We start from the raw sequence: 16,051 nt of genomic DNA on the forward strand, positions 1-16,051 counted from the left end.
GATTGCTTTGTGCAGTATGGTCATTTTGACTATGTTAAATCTTCCAACCCATGAGCAACAGATAACGTTCTCTCTTTTTCTCTCTCTCCTTTATTTTGGTTTCCTCTTTAACTTCTTTTATCTTATCCAGAGTAATTGGGCAAGAGAAAGAAATTAAAGGCATCCACATTGGAAAACAGAACATCATATTGTCCCCTATTTGCAGATGACATGATTTTATATATATATGTGTGTGTGTATATATATATATACAAAAACCTGAAACTCCATTAAAAAAACTCTAAGAACTGATAAACAAAAATAGTAAAGTTGCATAATATAAAATCAACATACAAAAATTAGTAATGCTTCTATACACAAAACTAGCTGAAAAGAAATCAAAAAAGCAATCCCATTTCCAATAACTATTTTAAAAGTCTGCCTTTTGAAAGTAGCTATAAAGGAAAGGAAGATTACCTACAAAGGAATAACAATTTGACTATAGCAGAATCCTCAACAACAGCAAAAGAAGCCAAAATATAGAGGAATAATGATTTCAGAGCACTAATAGAAAATGACTATCAACCAATAATTCAATATCCAGAAAAACTGTCAGTCAAGAATGACGGTAAAATAATGGACATTTGATTTTATAATAAAAGTATCTTATTTTATAATTTTATAATGAAAACATTTCCTATCAATAGGCCTATGCCAATGGAACTTTTAAGGAATGCATTTTGGGAAGAACAAAAATGATTTATAAAAGGATTATCTGTTGTTCAAAAAGAAATACCAAGAATATAAAATAACCAACAAATGTAAATTTAAATATTGCTTTCATAAAATAATAATAATGCTTAATTTGTGCAAATGAATTAAGAGCAGAACTAAAATGTTAACAATAGTCTTAATTCAAAAGGGAAATGTTGGAGTTAAGTGTCCTAAGGTTCTTGTAAACTGCAAGATATATATGGTAGCAAAATTCCAACTATATCCAACTATATAATACATTTTAATACATTTAAAGAGATTAAACTCTTTAAGATATATTATCAGAGTAGACAAAAATATCCTGTTATATGCTGTTTACAAAGGATACACTAAAAATAATATAATACAAAGAAGAATAAAAGTAAAAAGAAGGAAAATTATATCATTCAAAACCAAAAATAAGCTAGTTTTCTTGGCATATGATTTATTGCTATGTGATTGTCAGACAAAGTAGACTTTGAGATAAAAAAGCAATATTAAGACTCAACTACTTAATTATAGTAGGTTAGGTAACCAGAGAGACATAACAGTTTTAAACTTGTATATTTCTATTAAAATAGGCTAAAGACAAAAAAGTAAAAATTTATAAAACCTGAAGGAGAATTTTTTTTTATTCTTATACTTTAAGTTCTGGGATACAAGTGCAGAACTTAAACTTATTACTTAGGAATACACATATCATGGTGGTTTGCTACACCCATCAACCTGTCATCTACATTAGGTACTTCTCCCAGTGCTATCCCTCCTCTAGTCCCCCATCCCCTGACAGGCCCCAGTGTGTGATGTTCCCCTCCCTGTGTCCATGTGTTCTCATCCTTCAACTCCCACTTGTGAGTGAGAATATGCGGTGTTTGATTTCTGTTCCTGTGTTAGTTTGCTGAGAATGACGGTTTCCAGCTTCATCCATACCCCTGCAAAGGACATGAGCTCATTCTATTTTATGGCTGTATGGTATTCCATGGTGTATATGTTCCACATTTTCTTTATCCAGTCTATCACTGATGGGCATTTGGGTTGCTTCCAAGTCTTTGCTATTGTGAACAGTTCTGCAATAAACATATGGGTGCGTGTGTCTATAGTAGAACCATTTATAATCCTTTGGGTATATACCCGGTAATGGGATCGCTGGGTCAAATGATATTTCTGGTTCTAGATCCTTGAGGAATTGCTATACTATCTTCCAGAATGGTTGAACTAATTCACACTCCCACCAATAGTATAAAAGCATTCTTATTTGAAGGAGAAAAAAATTAAATCTCCAATACATTGAAAAATTTCACTATCTCTTTCTTAATTGGACAAGCAGAAAAAAACTAATAGTAGAGATATAGATAATTCATAAAATAACTTAGGCAAATCATAACATCTACATATTAAAAGAATAATATGTTATGGTCAAATCATTTTATTCTACAAATGCAAGGATGGCTCAATGGGTAAAAAAAGGATAGCTCAATAAATGAAAAAGGAATATACAATTCACTATGAATTTAAATTAAAAAACATTTGAGGAATATTAATATGAAGATATTTCATTAAATGGGAATAACTATTTCAAACTATCAGTCAAAATCATATTTCATGATGAGACACTAAAGTGGTTAAACAACTGTACTCAATATTTAGTCTCCCTTGGATTCAACAGTAGCTTTGTGGCTTACTATTTGATCTTGTGCAAATTAACTTATAAAACTCAGTTTGTTCACCTATAAAATGGGAACAATAATTGAACCTACCTAAAAGAGGTGTCTATGATTACATTAAGTAATCTATGCCAGCCAAAAAGTAAGAGCTCAACGAATGGTAGCTTATTATTCCTGGAGGCACTCCTAGGAGAGTTAGAATAAAGGCATGAACACAAACTGATTACTATTATTTGACCTTGTTCAAGGAGTTCTAGTTAATAGATGATAAGGCAGAAATAAGAAAAAACTAATTTAAAAGATGTAAAAACCACAGTAATCTACTAGAAAATTCAGAAAACCCAATCACAGGCAATTAGAACTAGTAAGATTTGGTAAATTTATTCAGATGACAACTAGTAAAATAAGTACCATATACATATAATTAGAAAAAAATTCATTTGAAATATTAACTAAAAATACACACATTAGAATAAACTTTATAAGAAATGTATAGGACCTATATGCTTTGTCCTGCATATACAACATACAAGACTATAATGAAGGATATGAAGGACATGAAGAAATATTTTTATAGAGAGACTTCATTCCTGGGAGACTGAATAGCATAAAAACAATAGTTGTGCTGCCTTTTATATAATGAAGAAAGGGGGAAATCATGTATTTGTACAATGTAAATGTATAATCTTATAATGATTTCACAGTTCTTCTAGAATAATTTATTTTTCAAATGATAACAGAGAAAAATGTTAAAGAGAGTTAAAATGCAATGCAGTGATAATTAATTAACAGAGATACAACTGGCATAAAGATGAACAAAATGACACAGAAATGAAAGACCAGAAACATACTTAAGTATTGGTGGTTTTAAATCAAAGGATAAAAATCTGGATTATTTTTAAATGATTGTGGGACAATTGGTTAATTATTGGGCAAAAAAGAGAGTATATTTGCCTCATACTATATAACAAAATTAAAATAAAATAGATTAAATAATTAAAAATAAAACCATCTGCATTGCAGACATTTCTAACATTAAATAAGAGAAAGATGCCAGCTGGGCATCATGGCTCGTACCTGTAATCCTAGCACTTTGGGAGGCCAAAGTAGTAAGATTTGGTAAATTTATTCAGATGACTATTAGTAAAATAAGTACCATACACAGAGAGTTAGAAAAAAACAGTCATTGAAATAGCAAGACCCTATCTCGACAAAAAATTACAAAATCAGTGTATGGTGGCATGTGTCTATAGTACTAGCTACTTTTGGGAGGCTGAGATGGGAGGATGGTTTGAGCTCAGGAGTTCTAGCTTACAATGAGCTAGGATCACACCACTACACCCCAGTCTGAACAACAAAGCAAGACCCTGTCTCTATAGAAATTTAAAATATAAAAGGGAAGATGTCATGAGGCAAAGATTGATACATTATGTTACATAAACCTTGAAACTTTATATTAAAGAACCCATGAAAATTAGAAAAAGCATTTACAACATATATGACAAAATTTATGTTGTTGATGCAAAGAGAGAATCTTATAAATCATTGAAAAAATAGCAATATTTTTAAAGTAAGTGACAAAAGAAATATAAATGATCAATTAAGCATAAAATATCAATCTGATTACAATGAAAGTAATGTCATTTTTCACATAACAAATTAACAAGTGTATATGCACACTTTAATGATATAGTAACCACAGTTGTGAGGAACGAGTCTGGGAGTTGACATGTAGAAGCTGCACTCTCAAAAACTGTTGGCTGGAGTTTAAACTAATATAAGCTATCTAATATAATTTTGAAGTATGAATGGAGAGCCTTAAAAATAATACGTTCCCTTTAGCCCAGCAATTACACATCAGGAATTTTTCCTAAAGAAACAGCTTCTTTCCTCGAGAAGAAACATTACCTTTGTCATCAAAGAGACATGGATTTCAAATCTGACAGTACTAGACAACTTGTGTGACCTTGGGCATGTCCATTAACATGTATGAGGTCTGATTTCCTCATATGTAAACTGAGTACTACTTCTTAAAATGATCACTATGGTGTTTAAATAAGATAATATATGACACTTGCATGTGAATTGCCTATAATGTGTTTAGCATATAAGAAGGACACAGTAAATGATGGATACTGGATAAAATTGATTTATTTCACTTTCCAAATCTTGTCCATTCTGCAATGTCCAGCTCAAGTCCCAATTTCTCTGTGACTTACTCTCCTCACAAATTTAGCCCACATTAATCTCACTTTTCCCTTAATTTGTATGTTTATTTTCTGCTCATTAACTATAGCACTTAACTGTATAAGATTGGATTTGTTACAAAATTTGCTTTGCCTGGATAGGTACAGCAGGTCCTCAAATAATGCCATTTGGTTTAATGTCATTTTGTTATAATGTGGATGACAAAAAAATTGCTTACTGTGTGGAGTTCCACATTTTCCCCATGTCTGCATGCGTTTTCTCGAGGTACTCTGGTTTCCTCCCATTAGGTGAATAGGAGTGTCCTCACAGTCCCAGTGTAAGTGAGTGTGGGTGTTTGTGAGGGCGCCCTGTGATGGAATGGTGGCCTGTTCATGGTGGATTCCCACCTGGTGCCCCAAGTTGCCCAGATGGGCCCTGACTACTCTCAACCATGAACTGAAAAACGCAGGTTGGAAAATGAATGGATACAAATTATTGTCGAATAAATATTCTTCAGCTCTACAAGAATCACACAAATACATGCCAATAAATGATGCAGTACGAAATTGCTCAGCGAGTCTGTCCTATTTCTGATTGTTTGTTTTTGAACTGCTTGGTGACAGGAAGTGCTCCTTACAATTTTTGCTCCGCAAACACTTATTGCTTGATTTAACCCACAACCATGGCGATGGTGGCCATTGCCTGATTCACCAAAAATTGGGTAAATAATTATCTTACTTGTTGTTATTCATCTTTCTTAAATGTATATATAGCTCACATTTATTTCAAAGTTTAATATTATTAGGAGTGTTTTGGTCTTTATTTAGAAGTTTGGTTGTGTTTTGTGACCAGGGATATGCCGTGGAAACTTAGCTCTTGTTTATGTCAGTTCACCTATGGTAAAGTTGGTTTTGTTATACAGTGCTTCACTTAAAGTCACAGCTCCTAAGAACTTAATGATGACATTGGATGACATTGAGGATTTGCTATATTTACATGTATTATCTTCCCTAGTGTTTAGTACATCTCTCTTTTTTAATTTTTAGTTTTTGTGGGTACATAGTAGGTGTAAATATTTATGGGATATACGAGATATTTTGACACAGGCGTACAATGCATATTAATCACATCAGGGTAAATGGCATATCCATCACCTCAGGTATGCATCCTTTCCTTGTGTTGTGGATAATCCAATTATATATACTCTCTTAGTTATTTTAAAATGTACAATTAAATTATTATTGACTATAGTCACCCAGTTGTGCGATCAAATAATACATCTTAGTTATTCTTTCTATTTTACATCTCTTTTAATTCCCTCCCAGCTCTAAACAGAGTGCTGGGCACTGGTAGGCAGCCAATAATTTACATATATTGTAAGCTCCTGGAGGGCAAAGACATCTCTTATGTCTTTTTTGATTTCCACTGTTTAATTTATTTGGGTACCCACAAAAAGATGAACTGGTTTAAAGAGAATTATTAACATAAAGCTTTTAGACTGAAAAAATAGCCAAAAATAGGGAACCATTTAATAATTTAAAATACAGACATTACATGATAAGGCAACATGGACTAGCCACCAATGAATAATTACAGTTTGGTAAAAGTGACTCTATTCCATCCTGCCCTGTCCTTTTAGAATTCCCTCTGCAGCAGTTGGATAAATTGATTCATCTCTTTCCCTTCCTCTGCCCTCCCTTCCCTCTTTTCCTCATCCTTATTCTTTAACAGCTTTATTGAGGTATCATTTACATATCATGCAACTTACTCACTGTTAGTATACATTCAGTAATTTTATAGAGTTTCAGAATTTTATAGAGATAAATTTATAGAGTTTCTTACATCTCTTTTGATTTCCCTCAGCATTAAACACAGTGCTAGATATTAATAGGCAGCCAATAAGCCCTTACTGGAAGAATTTAGTTATAGATCTTTAAGTATTGAACCAGACTTCTTATTGTAGTTGGTTCACGTGAATTACTATTTAAAACTCAAATCTATTATGACATAACGCTTTTCCTGGTGGTCTGAGCATTAGTATCTTCTCTTAGCCATACAAAAGGGTAGAATACGGAGTTGTTCTTACAAGGAGAACTCAGATACTGTATATATGTTCTGAGAAGAGTTATACTGTCAGCAGTTTCAGCACTTGACTCTGCTTCGAAGATTGAACCCAGATAAACTAAATTCTGTTCCTGAATAACCAAATACTCTGAACTTCCAGGCAAGAACTAAACTCTTGTAACAAACAGTTCACTCAAAGGTTTATACGTGGGTGTCAAACACATGCTTTAATAATGTATGTTAAAGGTCTTTACAAATTCCAAAGCAGTATATAAACGAAAGGAATTGAACTTTGTGATTTATACTCACTTATTTTTCCTGGGCTGATAGGTTCAGTCACTCAGAGGACAATGAGCATTCTTTTATACCAACAAGATAAAAAGTTTGAATATATTTTGCTGGATGAGAATGTGATAACAATTAAGAATTTTCTTTAAAAAGGTGAATTTCATATTTTCTTTTTTTAAAAAAAATGCTAGTAACAAGCGCAATCCATAAATATTAGATATTTTAATTTTTTTAAACATTTCATGTTCATTATGACATTTATTTATAGGCCATCAGAAATTCAATAGAAAATCAAAGAATTAAATAAAAGAATAACTTCACAGTTTATAACTGCATCTCATTTTACTTACACTAAGGCATGCTTAAAATATATCATTTTTGCCATATGGCTACAAAATCCTTTATTATGCTTTAAATGTGACATAATATTTTTCTAATTGGATGTGCAAAATATAATAAACTATTTTTATGTCTGGAAGAAAAATGTATTTTATTTTATTATCAGGAATAAATATGTATTGAAATAGTACAGGAATGAGATTAATGAGTATATATGAAGACATGATCAGATCTCCCCCACCCTACCACTAGCACCACACACTGCTTAAATCTCTTCAACAATTCTTCATTGGTGTAAGACCATGGTCCTTATCATGGTACATATGACCTTCCCATCTAGCCTTCTAGGTCTAGGGTCAAATCTCTGGTCACCGAACTTACTTTATGTCCCGACATTACCAAATAATTTATAGTTCCCAGGACAATCCACATTATTCCTATTTCCTGCACATCTAATTCCCTTTTTCGACATTGCTGCTCCTTCCCTCCCTCTACCTGGTTCTCCCAACCACACCCCAAGTCTGAGTGTCTGGAAAAATCCCCATTCGTCCTTTAAAACTGTTCAGATACCTATTCTAGGAAACTCTTCCTGCTTTTGTACACAAATAGATTAAACACATTGCTTTTTTTGTTATTGTTTTTGGGTTTAGGGGGTACTATTTCTGAACCAAGAGCAGAGTTCTATTATTTAACCTTGTCCTCTGTTTCATAATTATTTATTTACACATCTGCCTCCCCTCTGAAACTTGAGCCCCTCAATGGCAGGGACCATTCTTTATTGACCTCTGTCTGCTCACTGTCGGACACTAGGCCTGGCCATGCTCAATAAATGTAAATCTCTTACTTATTCTAGGCCTAAACAATTAATTTTATATTTTTAAAAATACATCCTGAAATAACTTTACAAATGATTTGTACTCATTTATATTGTCACCAGAACACAAAGGTGGAAGAGGTTTAATGCAAGTTTCATCCTCTGCTCACCTGCACTGGGTGTTCCCTTTTTCTTTAAGTTACACGTGACCAGCAATAGTGGAAGGGTGGCAGGGCAAGGGCTGGGGGCATGCAGAGCATGAAATATGCTAGAAAATATAACCACATACTAGAAACATGAAAATCATTACCTTATATTTCTCAGGTAGTCGGTTGAAAACAGAGATTTGGGGTTACCTAAAGAGTGTGGTGCCCTGAGTGCTTCTGACTGGGTCTTTTTATGAATGAGAAGATCCATGTCATAGTGTCCTTTCCAAGCACATTTGAAAAATGAGCATTTGGCAGTGCTCATGCTTGTTTTGGGCCAAGTAAGAGTTTTTATAACCTTCACTATTCACAGTTGATTACATGATTGTAGATTTCAAAAACTGTGCACTTCCTCTTTTTCCACATTTATACCTCAGTCAATATTACGTTTAAGTTCACTTCTTGTTTGGAAGCAAGGCACATATAATAAGAGTAATGTGTGTCATTTTTTCAGCCTCTTGGAAGCTAAATAATTCTTTCCCTCCTCTGGACTATGTTTTCTAAAGATATTTCTTGTTTCACCGATAAGAATAATCACAGAGGACTTTTGCCCCCTAAGGTGTTATTTTGATCTTGGGAATTAAGCTCTAATTGAGCAGCTGAGAAAGATCCTGCTATAAATGTTAATGATGAAGCCAGCTTTGCTAATGAACTCCAGCTGATGAGGGGGAAGGAGGAAGGAAAACGGAAACAGCAAGAGGTATTGGGAGATGAGCTGCATAGGGAGATAAATAGTATCCCCAATATTCATGTCCACCTGGAACCTTAGAATGTGCCTTCTTTGGAAGTAAGCTCTTAGGAGATATAATTAATTAGCGATCTCAAAATGAAATCATGCCAAACATAGTGTGGGCCCTAAATCCAATGACAGGGCCTTATGAAAAGAGAGGGCACAGAGAGACCCAAGAAGGAGACAGCCATATGAAGATGAAGACAGAGATAGGAGTTACGCCACCACAAGCCAAGAAATGCACAGGGTCACCACAAGCTGGAGGAGGCAAGGAAAGTGTCTTCCCTGGAGCCTTCAGTGGGAGCATGATCCTGCTGAGACCTTAACATCGAACTTCTAGACTCCAGAACTGCGAGAGAATAAATTTCTATTGTTTTAAGCCACCAAGTTTGTGATGGCGGCTGTAAGAAACTAATACAGGCTGTATTTTTTAAATTTAGTAATTGCTTATCAAATATCGACTGTTTGCCAGGCACTGTGCTAGGGGCTGAGTATACAGTAATGAGTAAGATAGACATTAAACCAATGGACTACTTATGCTACTGTGAGAATATACAATAAGGGTATAATTTGAGGATTTGAGGAAGATTTTGCCCTATATAAGGCAAAGTATGGGTAGGAGTGTCCAGATGCATAGGATTATCCAGGTGAACAGGAGGCTGCAGACCACTACAGTAGAGGAAAGCTGTACATTCTAAGGAAAGTACCAAAAATCTCAACTGGCTGGACCAATTGAGAAAATGTATCTTGCGCATGATGTTTGGGAGAGCAGTGATGCAGGATGATGATGCAGGAGAGGCAATTGGGAAGGACCTCATGTAAGTCCTTGTAGGGTTCAGTATTAGAGACTTTATTATACAGGGAATCACAAGTCTTCTGAAGAATTTTGGAAGGGTGTAATGGGATTCGAGTCATTTTTAAGAGGTCACTCCGGTTACTCTGTGGAGAAGGAATTGGAGGAAGGCAAGAGTGGGTGCAAGGTAACCACATAAGAAGTCAGTGCAGGGGTCCACGTCATTAGTGGAGATTGTAAGATGTAGATGGATTTAAGATGCATTTGGAGGGTAGGCATTACAGGACTTGATGTATAGGGGAAGAAGTGAAACAGAGAGATGGCATACTAGAAACATGAAAATCATTACCTTATATTTCTCAGGTAGTCGATTGAAAACAGAGATTTGGGGTTACCTAAAGAGTTTTCTGCTGAGCAGAAAAACTCGAGGAGGAACATGTTTTGTGGAGACAATGACCCTGAATTTACTTTTCGGTTTGTTCTTAGAAGTGTCTGAGACATCTAAGTAGATATGTAATGTTTGTCATCAAATATACAGTTATAAATTGAGACACTCTCACTGGCCTGAAGATATAAATGCTAAGACATCTGAATTGGGTTGTATTTGAAGCAATGGAAATGAAAGACATCACCTAGAAAGAAAATAGAGAGAGAGGAGAGAACCTGAGAAACAGAAGTGCCCCTAAAAGATATAGAGATGGATTTTAAAAAGAAAAAAAATGGCAGGAAACAGCAGAGGAAAACTATCTGAGGAAGCCAAGGAAAAGAAGTGCCTTAAGGAGAAAATAGGTCAAACGTCAATGCGTATCTTAGTAAGGTGACAATGTAAAATGCCTCTTGTATTTAGCAATGGAGAACATTAGTGATCTTACCAAAAACTATTGAAGTGGACTACGGTGGGCAGAGGTGGAGGACAGGGTGCCCATAGATCACAGGAATGAGGAATGCTGAGGGAGTAGAGGATGCCCAGTCAGAATCCAATGCTCATCTCCACCTCGGTGTCTTGGTTTTACAAGCTGCCTCGAAACCACTTCTCGGTGGCCTGACATTGGGTTTCCATGCTCTGGTAGAATGAAAGCTTGAAATAAAGATTATGTTCAGTTGTGTAAAAAGGAAGTCACCTCTCTTCATACACCTTCATACACTAAGATTCATCTTGTTGCAATGAAGTGAGTTGATGAAGCATTGCAGTAGAAGAGGAGGAGATGAGCCATCATGGAAAGAGAAGAAATAAGCAATACATTCAACCCTGGTGAAAAAATTCATTCAGGTTCTCCAGCAGAGGTAGACAGGCTAAAAGTCTTTTTGCAGGATTTGTATTTTATGCAGCATGCTTGGTGACCAGCCCTCTTCCAGACCTTACGGTCTAGAAATTAGTGTCTATTTCTCCCACCCATTCATCTAAGCTAAGTCCAAGTAATGTGTTTACTATTATTATTAAACTTTAAGTTCTGGGGTACATGTGCACAGTGTGCAGGCTTGTTACATAGGTATACACGTGCCATGGTGGTTTGCTGCACCCATCAACCCATCATCCACATTAGTTATTTCTCCTAATGCTGTATCTCCCCAACCCCCACCCCCCAGTAGGCTCTGGTGTGTGATGTTCCCCTCCCTGTGTCCATGTGTTCTCATTGTTCGACTCCCTTATGAGTGAGAACATGCAGTGTTTGGTTTTCTGTTCTTATATTTGCTGAGAATGATGGTTTCCAGCTTCATCCATTTCCCTGCAAAGAACATGAACTTTTCCTTGTTGTGGCTTCATAGTATTCCATGGTGTATATGTGCCACATTTTGTTTATCCAGTCTATCATTGATGGATATTTGGGTTGATTCCAAGTCTTTGCTATTGTGAATAGTGCCGCAATAAACATCGTGTGCATATGTCTAAAGACATATAAATAGCAGGTCCTCTGATATTCAAATGATGGAGGGTAATCTCTGAGCCACCTAATCTCTAATGTTCTTTCAACCCAAGCATTTTATGTTTCAAAGAGGATAGACACAATGGCTACACCTGTTTCACTGTCTTGATAAAAGTTGACTCCAGCTCATCTGATCTTTCAGATGGCAGTGTTCAATTATTAGTGTGGGTTTCTGATTCCATTTCCAAATAAAATTCAGTGACTACCTAAATGGACTGGAACTGAATCCAAGAAAGCTTGATGAAAGCCATGTCTTAGGAAGACATTTTCACAACAAAATGCAAAATCTTGGATCTTTAAGGATTTGAATGTCCTGAGCTTTATTTAATATATGCATTTTAGTTAAAAAAATATGTATTTCTAATGCAAATCACCTCGTTTTGGTAACAGATGTCCTTTCCAAGTCCTTTGACTTTTGCAAGAAAAAATGGTTTTGTCCTAAGCTTGACCTCAAAATTGAATATTTTCCCCTTTTTTGTTTGTGTATATATTTGCTATATCAAAAGTAAGTATTTTGGTCAATGCAGACAGCAAGCCATGGGAGACATGATGTGACCACAGAGATAGAGGAAATGGCATCTGAAGCAGATGTTACTATCATCAGCAGGTAAAGATTAAGCCCAGTACCCTTACCAAGGAGGAAGCCAGTTTTGGGAAGGAATGTGCCAAAGAGCACAAAAGGATGAGCTGGAGAAAGAAGTGGCAGCCCAGCAACATACAGGGGAGGAAAAGCTTGTGTCTACATAGGCAATTTGCTTTAGGCTGCTTTAAAGTCTTATTTGATTCTCACAACACCTTGTGGGGCAGTACCATTTATTATTTCCATTTTTGAGATGATTAGACCAAATCTTCAAGGAATTAAGGTACACAGCTAGAAAAGAGGACTCTTGAGACTTGAATCCAGGTCATTCTGATTATTTTTTTACTGATAATTCCTAAAGGTACATGTAACTTCTCTGAACTGGTTATTTATGTTCTTCAACGCCTGCATCTCTGTGGGCATATGATAGCTTTCCTATCCCTGATTGGAACAATTGTAAGAGTTAACCTGTGGAAAACTGATATTGGTTTTATTTAATAGCATAAAGGACAGGGCTTATATTTGTCTCTCTTTTTATTGAAAGGGAAAAACAGCACAAATAGAGTCTCATTCACATACTTCATATGGAATTTTCAAGCCAAGTAGACATTTCTCAAATGAAAATAGTAATAGTACTTACCTCACAAGGCAGTTGTGCTTTAATGAGACCATGCATTTACCTAATATAATTCTTGTAATACCATATGCACTCAATCAGTATTGGTCATACTATTTTGACCATTACTATTTTTATCTGCCATATAACATATATTTAAAGGTTATAATTTTTAAATTAAAAATGTATTGGTGGTATTATAGATTTCAGCTCTATTATTACTATTTGAATACACGTTTTCAAACTATTTTAAATCTTTCTTGACTTGAAATAATTTATAATGCAAGAAATAATCAAGGAGGTGTTTCTCTTAGATCTGGGTTTCAAAAAGGATAAATCCTTACACCGAATCTCATTTTGTACAGTTATGCTCAATTAAATACTTTACAAGTATTGGCCAAATTCCCTCTAAAAATTATTTTTGAAGACATGTCTCATAATGCAACATTAGATATTAAAGAAATATTATAATTATGCATTATTTTCTGTTATTTGTTGACAGTAGTTATCCTCATATTCTGAGTTTCTAAGTAGAGGGACTTTAACATGATGGGACATCTATTTTAGTCCCCCTGGACTCTGTTACCTCACTCACTCCTCCAAGTGATCAGATTGGTGAGTTTTAGAGGAAAAAGAGGACTTGATAGCCTATCTCTTTTCATTCTCTATTCTTTCTCATCTCTGCTCATCTGTGCCGTTGTGTTTACTGCCACAGATTCTGGCCGGGGTCCTGAAGACCATAGGTTACCCACGGGCTGAGTGAGGGTATTCGGGGTTCCATTGTTGCTACACAACCAAACCACATTCTCCCAAAGCTCCTGGGCCTCACTCTTTTGTTTCTCTTGCAGTTAGCTCTGAATCCAAGTGGGGATCAAAGGAAACCATCTGGAGCCCCTTATGGGTCCAACAAATATGTCTTTATCATTTGATGCCTTTAGGGGAAACAACACACAAAATAGTTGCTAATGATATCATTTTAATATCTGGACCTCTATAGAAAAAATCGACAATGAAAAGAAGTTTGTATATTTTGAGATATTTGTATATTTTGCTACTTTTTATACTTTTATGGTTTATGTATTTTGACAGTTTTGTGGACATCTAATCAGATGTTAGCACTTAATGATATAGGTACATTATGTGTTTTGATCAAATCCAGCAAACCCTAAGATATATTTTATAATTTAATTTGCAATTTGAAAGCAGTCTTTCCTTTTAGTCATTCAAGTGCCAGATTACTAAAATTCATGTTTTAATAATTAGATTAAGTCATATATGTAAAAGTGTTTTATATATTGCAAAAAACATTATGCATATAAAATTATAAAACATTTTGGTTATAATTATTCCATATGTAACATCCTTTCTCCATTTCTACCTGAGCATTTAACACTCAGGCATAAGCTGGTTATAGAGGATATGGGACTAGCTGCCTTCTTTTCTGACTCTAGAATAATTCTTACCAAGAAAATTTTTCCAAGTAGAAGTTAAATATTATTCTTGTTTTCTAACTAGCAGTCTTTAACAGACAGAAAAATCAATGCCATTTCCTCAACAACAAATTATATTCCACTTCTGTACATTACAGCATTTTTCTTGGAGTTGATAAATAAGAAAAAAATACTGATGGTCATTTAACTTAGTAGGATTTACTTAAATAAACTGACAGAAAGAACTTAACTCTTAAAATAATTGATTTTTCTCTCCATCAGATGAAAAATGTACAATAGAGTAAATGAAAGTCTTTTAAGTAAAAGTAATTTTCTATTCATTAAAGGAAACATAAAATACACTTATCCAAGTCTTTGAAAAAATTACTTGCAGGTTATTAACCTATTTTTAAAGAAAGAATTTTTGAACAGTGTTCAGAGCATTTCTCAACCTGGTATACATTAAAATGAAAAATCTTTCAAGCTAAGTAAATATTCCTACCCCAATGTTTTTGCTATATACCGATGCAATAAAATAGCTGAATATATGTAAGTGATTTGAAGATGACAGCTCTCATGACAGGAAATGGCAGCAGGGAGACCTAGAAAAAAATCTATACTGACCTCACCACCATTCAACTCCTGTTGGCAGTTGTCACTCCAAAGGCAATATCACATAAAAGCTTTGCAATCTTTAGCTTAAGTTTCCATAGTAGGGCAAAATCCTGTTACCTCTAACCCACCCTCTCAGACATCTATTCTCTTCTCTTCAGTTTTGCAAACCACTGACAGTTTCACCTAGACAAAATGTTTTTCACTCAGATTGGTTCTTGTTATCATCCTACCCCAAATCTTTTTTTTTTTTTTTTTTTTTGAGACGGTGTATCGTTCTGTTGCCCAGGCTGGAGTGTAGTGGCATAATCTCGTCTCACTGCAACCTTCGCCTCTGGGGTTCAAGCAATTCTCCTGCCTCAGCCTCCCAAGTAGCTGAGATTACTGGCACCTGCCACTACACCCGGCTAATTTTTGTATTTTTCATAGAGATGGGGTTTCACCATGTTGGCCAGGCTGGTCTCAAACTCCTGACCTCAGGTGATCCACCCACCTCAGCCTCCCAAAGTGCTGGGATTACAGGCATGAGACACCATGCCTGGCCTTTATCCCACATCTTCTCATTACAAATGATCAACTGTATAAAATGACATGCTGGTTAATTATGTTTTTCTTAAAGTTAAATTATATAGCACTCAACTCCATTTATTTGCTATCTCCTACTTTCACTGGTTTAACTAAATTTTTCCACAGCTGAAAACCTATTGGGATTCAAACTGTGCTTTTTGAATTTAATTTTAACATATTTTGAACACTTAACTTGTTTAAATGTTCTTGAAATCCAGGGATAGAAAAAGATTAGTTGTGAATTCTATAAACATCATCCATAATTTAGAAAATGTATAGAATTTATAGACATGAGTCTGTAGTCCTCTATTCCAAAAAAGTTGGTTGAAAAGTTTAAAAAGGAAAAATTCAACTTAATCTTGCCTATTTATACAATGTGAGATGATTAGCATTTGCTTGATATTTTACCATGCTCTATGCATGTGTCTTGTAGACATATTCTAGGATAAAAGAAATAGCAGAAATAGCAAAGATTTCTTAATAAGATTTCATCAGAGATCAATC

The sequence above is a fragment of the Colobus angolensis genome, unplaced genomic scaffold (assembly GCF_000951035.1).
Source record: "Colobus angolensis palliatus isolate OR3802 unplaced genomic scaffold, Cang.pa_1.0 Scaffold81, whole genome shotgun sequence".
NCBI classification, from domain to species: domain Eukaryota; kingdom Metazoa; phylum Chordata; class Mammalia; order Primates; family Cercopithecidae; genus Colobus; species Colobus angolensis.